The following is a 15,768-nucleotide window of genomic DNA, read 5'->3' as shown; positions in this document are numbered from 1 at the left end:
GGATATCCCCTGTCCCCTCCTGGCTTTCTGCTCATCCCGACATCAGCAGTGATGATGATGATAATGTGTGAATGTTTTCAGAGGGCTTACCGAACTCCATGCCTCATGCCTCGTGGCCCAAACTCTAGCAGTACTGTTACTGTCTTCCATTTAATCGGGGAGGCTCGGAGAGGCGAGCTGCCTGGTCCCATCACACAGCCCAGAAGAGGCCTAGCTGAGGTTTGTGCCCAGATCACCTGATGTCAGGGACCATGTTTTCAACTATGATGTCCTATTGCCTCCCCAGTGCTACAGGCCTGTTTTAACAGAATGGACGGCATAGCATATATTTGGCATTTTCAGCTTACCTCCCCTGGAGTTTGGTTAGGCAGGGATGAATCATGTCATAGATGTGGGAAGTGTCTGTCTAGATCAAGGGACGATTCATTCATTGATTCATTCATTCATTCATTCATTCATGGACATACTCATTCAACATCAGTGATCGGCATTTGCTCAGAACCTTCTAAGTGTCATACTGTGTTGGGCGCTGAAGATACCGATGGGAGAGACCCCAATTCTGTCCTCAGGAGCTTACAGTTTGGAGAGGAAGGAGGAGGCAGATTAGACTGGCATCTACTCCAGTCTTGACCTCTTCCTGGGAGTGGCTTCAACCGTCCCTGGATCTTAGAGGATCATAGGAGGTCCCGCTGACCAAGCTCTTCACACGGTGCCTGGCACACAGGAAGCCACCATAAACAGTAGCCCCTTCTCCCTCCTCTTCTTTCTCTTCCTCCTCCTCCCTATGGAGGAGACAGTTGAATGTTGGAGCCAGAGCAACGCTGAGAGGGAAGAAAGCAGGGCTCACAGGATCGCAGATAGAGTGATCACCATCCTGTTTTGTCTAAAACTGTGAGGTTTCTCAGGATGCGGGATTTAGTGCTAAAAACAGGAAAGTCCCATATGCAAACCAGGAAAAGTTAATTACCTTAGTCCTACAGGAGGTGTCAGACCCCACTTGGAATGACTTAGAACAGGGATTGGTAAATGGTGGCCCACAGGCCGAGTCCAGTCCACTGCCTGCTTTTACAAATAAAATTTTATTGGAACACAAGCATAGCCATTCGTGTATGTATTATGACTGCTTTCCAATTCTCACTGCAGAGGTGAGTAGTTGTGACAGAGCCCATATGGCCTGCACAGCCTACAATATTTACTATCAGATCCTTTACAGAAAAAAAATTGCTGACTTCTGAGCTAAAAAGCCCAGCCAGGGTCCTGGGCATTGTCCAAGAGTGATGAGGCGAGAAGTTCGTGCACTTGGCCGAATCACTGTGGGTCAGGTGATGCCTGAGGCTTCCCTCCAGGGGGTCAGGAAGAGGGTAGCCCCTCTGGAGACTTTACAACTTTGTGAGCTAGGAGAATTCTTGGTTGGGGGGTTGTAGACCAGAGAAAGGAAGGGACATCCCAAGGCCATTCAGCTAGTGGGAAAGCAGATGGCTGGGGTCTTGATACCTAGAAATCCAGGAGGACAGCTGTGTGCCCCTCTGGAGGGGAAGTGAGGGATCTGGGTCCCCACTCTGCCACCCACTGATGTTGTGGCCTTGAGCAAGTCTCTTTCCCTCTCCTGCTAATGATGGTGAGCATGGGTCTGTGGGCAAGGCTGCACATTGGGTGAGCCTGGGTTACTGCGGATGACCAAGGAGTCCCCCTGTAGGACAGTGAACTGCAGAAAATGCCATGGGACTGGGGCTGTGAGCACTGGGCTCTGGCTTTGCAGAGTCAGTCCCTGAACCTCCAGGAAGCTGGGGCCACACGACATTGGCCATGATGAACCCTGTAGAAGTCTCTGGAGATGGCAGACTCCTTGTGTCTCTCCACCTCTTGAACTGTCCCCAAGGTGAGCCCTACTGCACCAAGATGGCCTGGATGAATCCCCTACAAAGTGTCCGTTGACAAGCCACTGGCCTGGGTTCTTCATAGTTTGGATGCCCATGTCACAGACGAGGAGAAAATTCAGACTCTCTGGAGCAATCAGACTTGCTTTTGGTTCCATAAAACTGTTAGGTCTATCACTGTGATGACTGCAGGCCCTTCTTGGGAACTCAACTACATATAAATCAGAACAGGAAGGTCGTCCCATTTAATGGCTGTACTGTCCGCATCAGAAACGAGCCAACATTTCTTCTCACTCAGAGCCCATTTACTCTTAGTTTGCACACCGTTCTGATAAGCTCAGCAGCCTGACTTCTCCAGGCTTGTAGCCCTTAGGGGGAGCAAAGCAGACATGTGTGGGATGGTAGAAGAAGCAGAGAGACCGCAGCCAGGAACAGCAGCTGACAGCCTGAGAACGAGGCTACAGATGACAAGATTCTCAGCATGAGCACGAGGGGCCCCTGGCTGGCTCAGGTGGTGGAATGTGGCAACTTTTGATCTCGGGGTCATAGGTTCGAGTCCCACCTTGGGGGTAGAGAGTGCTTAACAAATAAAGTCTTTAAGCATGGAAATAAAAGAATCACAGCCCAGGGAGGAGTTTAGAAGAGGGGTCAAATCCCCCCCCATCCCATTAGCTACTGCTCGTCTCAATATTACAGAACCGTGCAACCCATTATAGTACACTGTAATGCCCTGTAATGCAGTATTCTAGAACAGCAACAATGTTGGCTTGTGTGATGGCATGAAGAACGGGTGAACCTCACTCAGTAGGCAGGGTGAAGGGTCAAGAGTAATTCATTGGATAAAATATTTCTATCCCGTGGTTAAACTGATACACGTTTCTGTGTCTGATGCTTCAGGGGTCTGAAAATTCACTTATGTGGAACTCGTTTCTGACAGTGTTGAGTAAGTGACCTATTTTCCTGCCCCTAGAAGAGTATCCGGTACATGGTAGGCACTCAAGAAATAAACATTGTTTGCAATCAGGCACATCTGGGTTCAGAGGTCAGACACTTCACAACAGCTAGTGGTCCCATCTGTAGGCTCAGTGTCCTCATCTATAAAATGGGAACACCTGCAGATGAGCTAAAGTTGGTGCCGAAAACCAAAGGCCCTCTCTCTGCGCTTGGTGTCTGGCTTGTGATGTTTGCCTCGTGTGTGTCATCGAAGAGCCAGCCACCTGCAGAAATCTGGCTGGCAGGAGCACTGAGATGCAGGGCTCTGGCTGTCGGGTGGCCGGCGTGCAGGAAGGCCCACCAGGACAGGACACTGCCATGGACTTGGGTGATGAGCCAGGCTCATAGATGCCACAGCCGCCAAGGAGTACAGCAGTATCTTTATACACGTCCAGTAGCCTGTCTAACTCCGGTCCAACTCAGGAGTGGGGACCAAGATCGTGGTCTGCACAGGTGAACAGGCTTGTGTCCAGATCTCAGCTCTGTCCCTCACAAGCTGAGTGATCGTTGGCAAGTTGTTTGACCTCATCATGCCTCCATTTCCCCATGTGCTAAACAGGAACAGTGATGCTTGCCACGATGGGTTGTTAAGGGGGACTCAGTGAAATAATGCCCAGCATATAAGTGAGTCACAGTGATAATCATCTCAGCCAGAAGACAAGTTATTTTCTTGAATGGGCATAACTTAGATTCCTTCTAGCATTGAAGTGTCCATAAGCTTCTGCTCAGGACCGTAGGGAGATGAGTTTGCCAATTTCTGCATCTACCTCAACCTAGCTGGGACATCTCTGGAAGGTTTTCTCTTTGAACTTGAGCTTTCTCTTCCATTCAAAAGCATACGTGGGCATCCATTCTTTATCCAACATGCCTTTATTAGGTGCCTACCTCATACGAGCTTCTAGGTTCTGTGCTCAGCTCTGGGAGGTGATTCCAACTGACAAGCCATCCAACAGAAAGGAAGAAAGGCAGAAGGAAGGAAGGGAAGGAAGAGAAGGAAAAGAAAGAAAGAACATCTAGAGAGTCACAGCCTAGAGTAGCAAAACTGGGATTTGAACATTAGTCCAACCCTAGAGCCCTTGCTCTGTTCTCTGCAGAGCATGGTCTCATGCCTAGGGTGCCACACACAGCAGAAGGTGAATGTGCAAGCTGATTTTGAGACAAGATGGGAGAGTATGGGAGACAAGAGTCTCTCATTTAAATGGGAGAGTATTTGAGACAACATGGGAGAGTATATTGCTTTGGATGCAGTAAAGGAAGTCCGGATGTTGAGAGAACCCATGGCATGCTGATACCATGCCCTCCCATCCACTGAGGTTCACCCATTTGTTTGCCAGCAAATTTTTATTGAGCACTTACTATGTGCAAACCCTGTGAAGACCATGGAGAAAAAAAAACAAAAAACAAGATGGTTTCCTGCGTATAATTACAACTCAAAGTAACTGCCAGAATGGGAAGTGTCTGATACTGGGAGGGCACAAGTTAGGGCATTTGAAAAGAAGGCTGCCTCGAGACAGAGAAAATGAGCTGGTATCTGAAGGATGAGCAGGATTGACCAGGTGAAGAATGGGAAGAAAGGGGAAGTAGCATGTGCAAAGGCCCTGGGGTGTGAAGGAGAGTGGTATGAACCAATGAAACGGACACTAGGGATTTTAGTGTGGGGGGGATGGGGTGGGGAGGAGCTGGTACATGATGAAGGTGGACAATTCTCAGGGCCTTGTGGGCCCCATATACGTTCTGCTTTTTATCCTTCTGGCAGTGGAACACCTTGTAAAGATTTTAAGCACAGAGAGTGAAATGATTCCATTAAACCCTGGTCAGAGCAACAAGATAAAACCCTGCACCCCCACATGAGGTGGGAGCCCATTGAAATCCCAACAAAGAGGGAGCTGAGCGGACAGCAGCGATTTCAGGATTTCAGCCTCATTATGCAAAACACACAGCTTTCCAAGGGAGAGGTGAGCTTTGGAAAAAAGAGTCAACAAATTAGTTTTTTAATCTGCTTTAAGTTGTTGAAATGCCCTGTCTTCCTTCCATTGTCACCTGATGGCCTGTGGGCTGTTTTAACTTTTATTAGAGAATTTTTTTTTAATTAAAGGAGTTTTTTTTTCTTTTTGAAAAACAAATCCCAGCCGTGTTTTGATAAGATAGAATTAAAAATGGCACTGGGGAAATGCCACGGAAAGCTTTGATTTTTCTCCTTATGGCATCTGAACTGATTTAAATAATAATTATATATTTCATCTCGATGCAGCCTCCCCTCCTCCCTTCCTGGCCTCCCCAGCACACCACAATGTACCAGCAGCTCTGAACATGTGGTGTTCCTAAAAACCCCCAACTTTCAGCTCCTAGAGGCACAGGGACTGCTCAATAAGAGACCTCTAAGATTTCTGAACCAATTGCTTTAGGTTTAGGGCAAATCTCAGATTCATGTGCTGCCAATTCAGAGCTGTGTGGCTTTGGGTAATTTACTTCAGTCCCCTTAGCCTCCAGTGACTTATGTAAAATGGAAACTAATGATGGTATTTATATTCATCAGGATTCTTGTGTTTGTCAAAGACAGAAAACCCAATTTAAATATCATTACACTCTTATTCTCAGGCATAAAGGGAATATATTGCCTCATGTAACTAGCATCCTACCTTCAGGTGTGGCTGGATCCAGGCGCTTGACAGTGTTACTGCTCGCTCACTCTCTTTCTTCCTTCCTCCCAGTTTTTTGACTCTCCTTTTCTCTGTGTGGGCTTCCTATTCAGACTGGCTCTGGTTGTCTTCTTCTGAGCACAAATGCCCATTAGTAGCTCCAGGTTTCCTTTTTTTTTTTAATTTTTTAAATTTATTTTTAAAGATCTTACCTATTCGATAGAGGGCACAAGCAAGGGGAGCAGAGAGCAGAAGGAGAGGGAGAAGCAGCCTCCCTGCTGAGTGGAGAGCCCAATGACATGGGCTCGATCCCAGGACCCGGGGAGCATGACCTGAGTCTAAGGCAGACGCTTAACCAACTGAGCCACCCAGGCACCCCTGTAGCACCATGTCTCCATTGTGCCAGCTGCAAGCCCAGCTCCAGTAAGGGCTGGAAGTGAGCCTTGGCGCCTCCTGGAACCAGTCATCATGGCCCCACTCTAAGTCACATGACCCCTGGAGCCTTGTGGCAGGTGACTACTCTCCGTGCTTCCTAAGCCATGAAGACCCATAGTGGGAGAAAGATGGGTCCTCAAAGGAAATCAGGACCCAGTTAACCGAAGAAGGGAAGCGAATGCAAGTCAGACTAATATGACCTCTTGGCAGCCTGTCTAGTCCTCACCAGCAGCACGAGGCTGACATGAGATCAAGTGTGCCAGGTTCTGGGTTTCTGCTAGCTCTTCTCAGCGCTGCCACGGTGATGGTCATTACTGGCGTGCTGATAATAGAGGCCAGGCTGGAGCTCTGCGAGTAGTTAGGGTGATGGGAGACACCCCTGACCGGAATCCTCAGCCTGGAGACCCTGGTGACCGCTGTGAGCCTTAGACCTGTCACTTCCCTTTCAGCGTTGGTTGCTGAAAGCCATTGCCTTGTTCCTTAACCAGCAAGCCCCACTGCACGCGTCACTTCCCCAGCTAAAAGCTGCGATGGCTCGAAGAGGGCAGGGAGGGGTTGTATATCCAGACCCCTCCAGGGGTAGGTGGGTCCCAGAGGAGGGAGACAGAGCACAGGGACTGCACTGAACCCGAGACCAGGTGCCTCATCTAAAGGGGCTCTTGCTTCTAGTCCCCGCCCACCATCGCTGGGGAGTGCTGAGCCCTGGGTCGCCGCGTCTCTTGATTATTTCTTCTAAGAGGTTTCCAAGGTCTGATGCAAAATTCGCCTGATTATAAATGTTGGCCACAAATTCGGGTGATTTTAAAGCACAGGACAGACCAACCAAGCTTGTCTGTAGGTTCATTCGGACCAATGTTGTAAAGCCAGGTGTCACCAGGGAGGGGGACACGGAGCCTCTCTTGCAAATACTGTAGAGCGCTTGCGTTGTGGATGACCTCAAAAGACACAGCGGCCCATTGTTCTAGAAACCTGGGTCATGTGCAGTGTGCTTTCAGCATCCCCTCTGATGGCCACAGGGGGACCTTTTCCCCCTGAGCTGCACCATTTGTAAAAGGCTCTGTGGATTGGATGGACTTCGGTGAGAACGACCATTTAGAAGGAGTTCATTTTGCTGCCCGAGATTATTAACGTTCTCTGATTTCCTGCTTCACATTATTGATTTCCTGGTATAAAACTTTCTCTGCAGAGGCTGAGAAGGTAATTCAGTGGCCATTCCTCCAGGTGAAGGAGGATTCAGTCTTGGCTCCCACCCTTTGCTGTGTGCTGAGGGCAGGTTACTTTACCTTTCTGAGTTTCAGTGTTCTCATTGGCAACACGGGGGTCCTTGGAGCTCCTGCTTCCTAAGGAGGTGTGGGGCACATAGTAGGTACTCTGAAAAGCTTATCTTCTCCTGTACGGCTGCAGCCCCAGCAGGCTGGGGAGATGGTTGGTTTCCTTCTGAGTACCGAGCACCCACTCTGTGCCAGGACCCCTTTGCCATGGAGTTTAGACCCAGCTCTCTGGGCCTTTTTTCTTTAACTCCTTTTAAAAAAAAATTTTTAGTATTTTCTGGGGCACCTGGGTGGCTCAGTGGGTTAAAGCCTCTGCCTTCAGCTCGGGTCATGATCTCGGGGTCCTGGGATCGAGTCCCACATCAGGCTCTCTGCTCACCGGGGAGCCTGCTTCCCTTCCTCTCTCTCTGCCTGCCTCTCTGCCTACTTGTGATCTCTGTGTCAAATGAATAAAATCTTAAAAAAAATTTTTTTTAAGATTTTATTTATTTTAGAGAGAGTTTGTGTGAGTGGGGGCGTGGGACAGAGGGAGAGGGAGAGAATCTCCAGCAGGCTTCCCACTGAACCCAGAACCTGAGGCGGGGCTTGATTTTACGACCCTGAGTTCATGACCTGAACTGAAACCAGGAGTCAGGCACTTAACCAACGGAGCCACCCAGGTGCCGCAGTGAGAGAGAACTGTAAGCAGACTCTATGCCCAGTACAGGGCCCTATGTGGTACTTGATCTCACAACCCTGAGATCATGACCTGAGCCAAAATCAAGAGCCTGACACTTAACCCACTGAGCCACACAGACACCCCTCCCTAGCTCCTTAAACTCACCTTGTTCCCTTCTACCTCTGGGCCTTTGCACACACTATGCCAGCTGCCCAGCATGCTTTTCCCTCTCTGTCTCTACCCTTCTCCACCTGGAGAATCGCAACTCCTCCTCTGGATCTTGGCTGAAACCCTACTTCTGAGAATTCCTCCAGGGCACCCTTAGACCAGGTCAGATCTCCCCTGCCATGAGCTCTCCAAACTCCGGATCAGTTCCTTAGGGTTTGGGATTACAGCACTGTGTGACGATTTAACTAGCCTGTGTTGTCTCTACCCTGCTGTCTGCTCTGGATGAGGGCGGGGGGTCAGGAAGGTATTGAGCTCCTTTTCTGTGCTCACACTCCAAGCCTGCCACTTGCGGCAGCAAAAGGTTGTGGTTATTAACTGAAATGTAAAAAGGTGGGCTGCGGATCCTCATATGCAGCTGGGGGTGGGGGCAGGGCATGAATTAGCACAACCGCTTTGGAAAACCACCTGGCAGTATTTACTGCTGTGGCTTGAGACCGTCTCCAAGCTGCTCATCCCCTTTGAGATACAGACCCAACAATAATCAGGATGTGTGTATGTATTCTCTACTTCTTCAACTGCTATGACAAATATACGACTACATGTATGTAATAATGTGTATATTTATATAATAATATAATAGGGAAAAAAACAAAAGCTACCCAGCTGTCCTTTCTGGTGGACTAGACCAGTAAAAGGAAGTTCCATCACCCCACGGAATAGCACACAGCAGTAGAAAGGTTGAAAGTAGAAAGAAAGTGCAGCTACGGGCCTCAGAAGGATGGATCACACACACACATAATAATACCAAGCAAACAAGGCAGACATACAAGATCCTACAGTATATAATTCCCATTATAAAAACTTGAAGTAGAAACCAAACGTGTGTGTTGAGGGATGCCCGCTCCCTTAGGTCAAAACATAAAGAAAAACCAGGAAAAAATGGCCACAGTTGTCAGGGTGGCAGTTCCCTCGGGTGGGGAGGGAGCACGGAAGGGGCTTCTGGGGTGCCAGCCACGTTCTGTGTCTTGCCCTGGAAGGTATGTGTTCATTGTGCAACAGTTCACTAAATGGTTCATCTTTGTTTTCTGCTGTTAATGTGAGTCATGGGTCCCATGGAGAGATCCCCTGTGTCTGTCCTAACTTGGAGGGGTCCCTACCCAAAACCTACCACTTTGGCCCTCATGCACAGAGAACCCCCCCTCCCCCCATCTTCTTTTAAGCCTCTCTTTCCAGTGCAACGAATTGCTTCTGGTGTGCAGTGCGCCCCTGTCTGAGGGCTGCAGATCTCTAGGGGCAGGAACAACCCGAACAGCTTTTGTCTTGACACTGAGGCCGCCTGGCCAGAAGACACGATTAGCCTCTTTCTTTAGAGTGTGATAAGGATGGAGGGTTGATTGCCCCAGAAAAAGGAAAAAAACAAAACACAAAAGAAAGAGTGAAATAAAACCCACAAAGCATTTTCAAGTTTCTAGTTTTGCAGGCCACCGAAAGACGGGAGATCAGCTGTCCTGGATGGAGGGTCAGATAACAGGGCTGGGACGGCATAAGAATGAGGACCTGGGGCCCTGAGGTGGGGCGGCTGAGTGCTGCCCAGGGTGGGCTGGCCTCTAGGTCCACAAGAATTAGGTCTCTGGACTTGCTGTCCTGGCTGTTTGCCTGTGACTTTGACCTCTCTTTCTGTGCAGGCAGGAGGGTGGGCCTGGATCCTGACCTTGAGTCTTTGCCCTGGCTGGGAGAGCAGAAACTCTATGATTTTTATAGGACCTTGGAGCTCAGATCCGAGTGAAATGGGGTCAGGGGCTTTGAGAAGCCTGGCTATGGTTTTGGATTATTACATCCAATGGTTTTGGATTATTAAATCCTTGATCATGAACTTTATCCATCCATTTAGGAAACACAGGTAAATCTCCTACTCACCATTCTGTCAACAAACGTGAATCGAGCTTACCTTGGGCTAGACTCTACAAAGCATCAGGTTACAGTTGGAGTGACCAACTGGGTTTGGTTTGTCTGGGATTTTCCATTTTAGCCCTCAGGCTAAGTACCTAGGGGACCCCTCAGTCCTAGGCAAACCTGGCTGGTTGGCCCATTCTCACAGAACTCACAGCCAGGTAGAGGAGGCAGGAATTACAAACCATGAGATGCATTTCAGTGGAGGAAGCACAGGGTGGTGTGAAAGCCCTGAGGAGGCCCCTCGCCCAGCAGAGGATGTCCAGGAAGGCTTCCTGGAGGAGGTGGCATCTAAACTAAGGCCTTCAAGAGGACCAGGGTCAGGCAGGAGTAAAGGGGGAGGGAGATGGGTTCCTAACAGGTGAGAGAGGCAAGAGCCTGGTGTGTTGTTGAGGGAAATCAGGGGCACTGGGTGGTGTGAGAAGGGTTGGGGGAGAGGCAAGGGGACCTGGAGGGCTCATGTCAGGGTAGGACCTTTTGGCTCAGGGTTGGCACCTACTGGGCATTTGAAAACCCTATTGGGGGGATAGAGAAATGAACTGGAGGCACCAAGTTTATATTTAAAGATTGTCCTGGGGATGCCTGGGTGGCTCAATTGGTTAAGCATCTGACTCTTGATTTCAGCTCAGGTCATGATCTTAGGGATGTGAGATCCAGCTCCACGTTGGGCTCTGCACTCAGTGTGTAGCCTGTTTGGGATTGTCTCTCTCCCTTTGTCCCTCTGCTCCTGCCCACTCTGCCCCCAACCCTGGCTTGTTCTCTCTCTCTTAAAAAAAAAAAAAAAAAAAGAATTGTCCTGGCCCATGTTGAGAAAGGGAGGAGATAGGCTGGGGGGAAGAGTTAAGAAAGAATTAAGAATGGATATAAAGAGACCACTGGGTAGGACTGTTTATTAATCCTTCCAGATGCTCAGGCTCAAAGCTTCATCTCTGACTGCTTGCTTCCTCTCCTGCCCAGCGAAGGATCATCAGTATATCCAGCTGCTTCTCACCTCCTCCATCCCCATCCTGGCATCCCCAGCCCAGGTCAGCTTTTTTCTCCATAGCTCTTCCCACCTTCCAATCTACCATGCGGTTGACTTAGTTATTTTCTTTACTCTCTGCTGCTTCCCCCTCCAAGAATAGCGTTTCTCAACCTCGAGCTATTGGCATTTTGGACTGGATAATTCATCGTGGAAGGGGGCCGTCCTGTAAGTTGATGGAGCAGGAGCTCCCCTCCCCAGGTGCTGTTAATCCAAGGCACATCTGCAGATGTAGGAGGCTGTCCCCAGGAGAGGGAGGGGGCAGGATCGCTCCCAGTGGAGGATTGTGGCACTGCAATCTCAGGGTCCTTCGCTGTTGTCTCCCCAGTGCCTGAAAGGCAAAGCCTGCCTTCCACTGGGGGTCCCCAACAAGGGCCGGAAGAATGAATAAGTAGGAGGTGCTGGCTTGAGCCAGTAGGAAGAGAGGGATTTGGTGCCATTGTGTTTGTGACAGTGAAAATAGAGATCCTCTTCATAATCCTCTCTAGGGCTCTATGTGTACTCTTTTCATCCTACAACAGAGGAGAGGGTCAGAGAGGTTAAGCAATGGGAGTAAAAATCTCAGTCGTTAAGAAACCAAATTGAGAGTTTTTCCAAGCATCCCATACCTCCATAGAATAATGACTGCCATTATGGAGCATTTGCTACCGGCCAGCCGCTGTGCCATGGTTGGATCCCCTTGTTAAAGCCTCCAACGACCTCATCCTGTTTTTACCAATGGGACTCTGAGGATCAGAGAGGTGGAATGAATTGCCCAGAGTCACACAGCCTGGGTGGAAGGGGCTCGTCTGACTCAGGAGTCTAAGGCTGACTTCTAAGTGGGAGACAAAGAGGCACAACCTCTCCCCACCCCACCCCAGATAATTGCATCACCCCAGAGAGTCTTTCCTTTGCCTTTTGTCTGCTGAGGACAGATGATCAAAGGGCTCCCACTGACACATTAATTATCAAGGCCGCAGAGACTCTGTAAAATTCACAAGGCCCTCAGTCATGAGAAACCTCCTGCTCCTTAACCTTGATCTCAAGCCTAGCCCAGTGGCAGGGGTGGGGAACTGGGCGGAATGGGGCTGGGGTCTTAGAGCATTCCTGCATGTGAGGTCAAGTCAGCAAGCCCCTGAGCAAACAGAGAGTCTTTTATTTCTTTCTAGCCAAAGAGAGTCAGACCCAATGTTAGCTTAAGTCACCACTGGGTTGGAAGTGGATTGTAGCAATGGCATTGTGGGGGGGTGGGGGTGGGGGGGTAGAGGGGCTTGTTTTGTTTTGTTAAATCCCCTTACATTTTATCTCTTCCTCCCTCCCTCTCTTTGGAAGCTTTCCCAGGGGGCCTGGAGTAGAAGCATGTAATAGGCACCAATATTGCCTGAACTTCAGCCAGGAGGCCCCCAAGCCGTGTTCATAGCCCATTTTACAGATGGGGAAGCTGAGACCAGACTTCCTGGGAGACAGATGGGTGCCCTCTGGAAGCCAAATGTTGTTTACGTTCCTCTTTGTGTAGCCCCAGCCTGACAGTGTTTCCATGACATAGCTTCCCTCTTTGGCTGTACACTCCTTATGTGGAATGTCTGTGAACAAGTATTTATTAATCACCTACTGTGTGCCAGGCACTTTCCTCAACCTTTTACGTGAGTGGTGACTGCGGCCGAGGGTGGCCAGGCCAGGCACGTACTCTGGGCAGACCTCCCTGGGCTCCGGAAGAAAAGCCCCTTTGTTGGAGCCACGGACCAGCCTCCCAGTGTAGCCGCTGGAAGTTTGCCATGTGGACCTCCATCCCTGCCTTTCAAACCCTCCTTTGACCTGAGTTCAAGGGTCAGCTGTACACAAAATATAAAGTTGGCCATCTTTAAGTATATGGTTCAGTGGTGTTAAAACAGTTGACATCAAACAATTCTGAGGTTACTGGTGCTGAGCCTCTTGTCATTGAAAATCTGCGTATAACTTGACTCCCCCCATAAACGTAACTACCAATAGCCTGCAGTTGAATGACAGTCTTTTTTTTTTTAATTTATTTTTTCATTAAAATTTTTAAAGGTTTTTTTGTTAATTTGACAGAGATCACAAGTAGGCAGAGAGGCAGGCAGAGAGAGAGGGGGGAGCAGGCTCCCTGCTGAGCAGAGTGTCCGATGTGGGGTTCCATCCCAGGACCCTGGGACCATGACCCGAGCCGAAGGGAGAGGCTTTAACCCACTGAGCCACCCAGGCATCCCTAAAAAATTTATTTATTTTAGAGAGTGTAGGGGGAGGAGCAGAGGGAGAGGGACAAGCAGACTCCACAATGAGTACAGGGCCAGATGCAGGGCCCCATCCCATGACCCCAAGTTCATGACTCGAGCCAAGATCAAGAGTTGGACGTTCAACAGACTGAGTCCCCCAGGCGCCCCCGTTGACTGGAAGTATGTTAATACATACTTTGTATGTTCTATATAATCTCCTATAATCTAACAATAAAGTGATAGAAAAGAAATTGTGATTAAGGAAATCCTCGGGAAGAGCAAGTATCTTTATATACCGTATCATAGTTATTGAAAAAAATCCCAGGCACCTCCCAGAATGCCTTGCACCCAAGGGCACCCCCATAAATACTGAGTGACCACATGTGCCTAGAAACTCCTCCAAAGTGCTCCCTGGGACTAATCCTGTCCCCAACCTAATCTCTGGGAGTTTGGGAGATGGAAACCTACTCCACAGGCTAATGGCCAATTAACTGCTCCCTTCAGCCAGATAACGCTGCTCTTCTTTTCTGGAAATTTCGTTTGCCTCCCCTGAGCTCCAATCAGCTCTTTCTGGTGGTCTTCTCGCCGTCCCCACCGTCCCCCTGCCCACACCGGGGCCAGACTGGGAGGGCAGCTCCGTGATAAGAGCACCATCGATCCCCTTTCACGGGCAGCACTGCCCTCCTTGGACCCATCTCAAGGTGTCCGGGGGCTTCAGCTTCCCCTCACAATGAGCGCATTTAGCCGGACTCGCCTCTCCTGGGACTTCTCAGAGGCAGAAACCAGAGGAGAAAGGGAGGAGAAAGCGAGGAAACAGAAGCCAGCACAACTGGCCATTCTGAAGGCCATGCGCTGGGAGAATGAGGCCCTGCCAGGTCAGATTTCAGAGATTTTTTTAGGAAGTGCCTCTGCGTGGCTTGTGTTCCCCACTGGTGGGCTGATAGGGCACAGCGCCCAGGGGAGGACAGAGTCAGAGGCCCCATTCAGACAAGCCGAGGCAAGGGTCCAGCCTGAGCAGGGCAGCATGGGGGCCAGGAGAACAAGGGCTCTGTGTTCCTGGGCACGGGGCTGGAAAGCACATGCCCCCGGCTCTAGCCCCACACTGGACGCGATCCATGGACGAAATCCATGATGTGGCTGGGCGGCACCAGGGCCATGTGACCTTGCTGTGGGCAGAGTTTCCTCGGTGAGCTGCATTTGGGATGAGTTCCGCCTCTCCGCGGCCAGGGCCAGGCCGGCTCTGGGATAAAGATGACTCTAGGGAGGAGCCAGGTCCATCCCAGGAACCTGAGGGGGAGGGCTTGGGTTTTCTTGCCCCGGAGACACTGAAGAGCCCAGGGAAGGGGTTACAAACCCTAATGCCATCAGGGGCCAGGCAGGGGAAGTGAAGGCCGCTTTGTGGCAGACCTGGCAATGTGGGGAGCCCGTGCCACGTGCGATGGCTCCATGTACCACAGCCAGTTGGTGAGCCAGTTTCAGATGCCACCTCTTCCATCTGCTAGCTAGGTAACCTCAGACAAGCAATTTGATCCTGTGCCTCAGTTTCCCTACATGGAACTTCGGGTTAGCACCAGCATTTGTGAGGGTTAAAGCATTCACACACAAAAGCACTTAAGAGCTAATTTTCTTTTAAGACAAACAAGAGCGCTGGGTTTGTATTCAAGAGCTCTAGATTGGGGTGCCTGGGTGGTTCAGGTGGTTAAGCATCTGTCTTCAGCTCAGGTCATGATCCCAGGGTCCTGGGATTGAGCCCCACATTGGGCTCCCTGCTCAGCAGTGAGTTTGCTTCTCCCTCTCCGTCTCTCTCTGCCTCTCCCTCTGCTTGTGTGCTCTTTCTCTCTCAAATGAATAAATAAAAAAGCTTTAAAGAAGAAGAGCTCCAGATCATTAACCACTGGTAATGAACTCAAATTAAAAAAATAGGTAAATACAGTTTATCCCCCGGCCTCCGGTGGATGACAGCTTGTGGGCCATCCTGGCAAACTCTGGCCAAAGGTTTTGGACAGATGCAGGCTCCAATGCTGGCTCTCCCCCTGCCTGGTTCTGGAGCTTGGACAAGTGGCTCAATTTGTCTGTGTCATGTTTGCATTATCTGGGGTATCCGTCAGGAGCCTGGCAGGAAGTGATCAGTCACTCACGTTGGGCAGTGGGTGAGTTTAATGCTGAGGTATGGGGTGATGTGGGGAAATCACAAGGGATGGGATAGCACTCCAGAGTTAGTAACAGGGGGAGAGATTCCCAGTGCTAGTTCTGGGCAGTGGCAGGAAGTAGCTGTGTAGAAAGGACCACCTATGGGAACTGGAGTGTTCAGTGCAGGGGCTCAGCCAACCCTGGTGGCCTCACAGAGAGCGAGAGGTACTGGGGGAAGGAGTGCCCTGATTATTCGCAGCCTAACATCTCACTTACTGCTCTCCTAGTGGTCGTACTGAAAGGGAAGCCAGAGAGCTGGAGAGCCTGTTGGCGTGGTCCATGCAGACCACCCCTCAGGCAGAGATCCCAGGCAAGACTGGTGATGTTGCTGACAGCCTCAGTTCTGGAAGGCTTTC

This window comes from Martes martes (assembly GCF_963455335.1).
Source record: "Martes martes genome assembly, chromosome: 13".
In the NCBI taxonomy this organism is placed as follows: domain Eukaryota; kingdom Metazoa; phylum Chordata; class Mammalia; order Carnivora; family Mustelidae; genus Martes; species Martes martes.
This window is presented reverse-complemented; position numbering follows the sequence as displayed.